Source organism: Camelina sativa, unplaced genomic scaffold (assembly GCF_000633955.1).
Source record: "Camelina sativa cultivar DH55 unplaced genomic scaffold, Cs unpScaffold11230, whole genome shotgun sequence".
NCBI lineage: Eukaryota > Viridiplantae > Streptophyta > Magnoliopsida > Brassicales > Brassicaceae > Camelina > Camelina sativa.
In genome coordinates, this window is record NW_010932275.1 from 1 (window position 1) to 373 (window position 373).

Consider the following 373-nt stretch of genomic DNA (forward strand, 5'->3'; position numbering starts at 1 on the left):
AAGCCTTTACTCCCTATTGTATGTGCCCCAGATAAAGCAACAAGCTCCTGAGTCCTGCAATGGCACACAAAATCATTGACGTCGAGTTACAAAACGTTGATACAAAAATATGTTATAACAACCCACAGCTATCTTTGTGTAAGGACTCACGAAAATCCTTTTCTTTTGAAGCATTCTTTTAAACCCGAGGCACTGAGGATTTCTGGAGGTAGCTTGCCTTCTGGATCAGGTTGCCTGTTAACATGAAACAATCTCCCTGTTGGAAAGATAGAAACAGTGACCAGAGATCTATCGAACGAGGACAAAAACCATTTATGTTGTGCTTATACGTTGAATCAAGTCTTCCCAAAAGTACTGGAATTGTTGGGCCGCC

The 373-nt window shown here is 41.6% G+C and overlaps 1 long non-coding RNA gene across 1 annotated transcript; it reads right to left on the reverse strand.

The window, feature by feature from the left end:
• On the reverse strand, nucleotides 1–373 carry LOC104775272. Its single transcript, XR_765802.1, has 3 exons — nucleotides 330–373; nucleotides 151–234; nucleotides 1–54 (listed from the first exon to the last, which is right to left on the reverse strand). It is a non-coding gene; the product is annotated as an uncharacterized LOC104775272 (long non-coding RNA).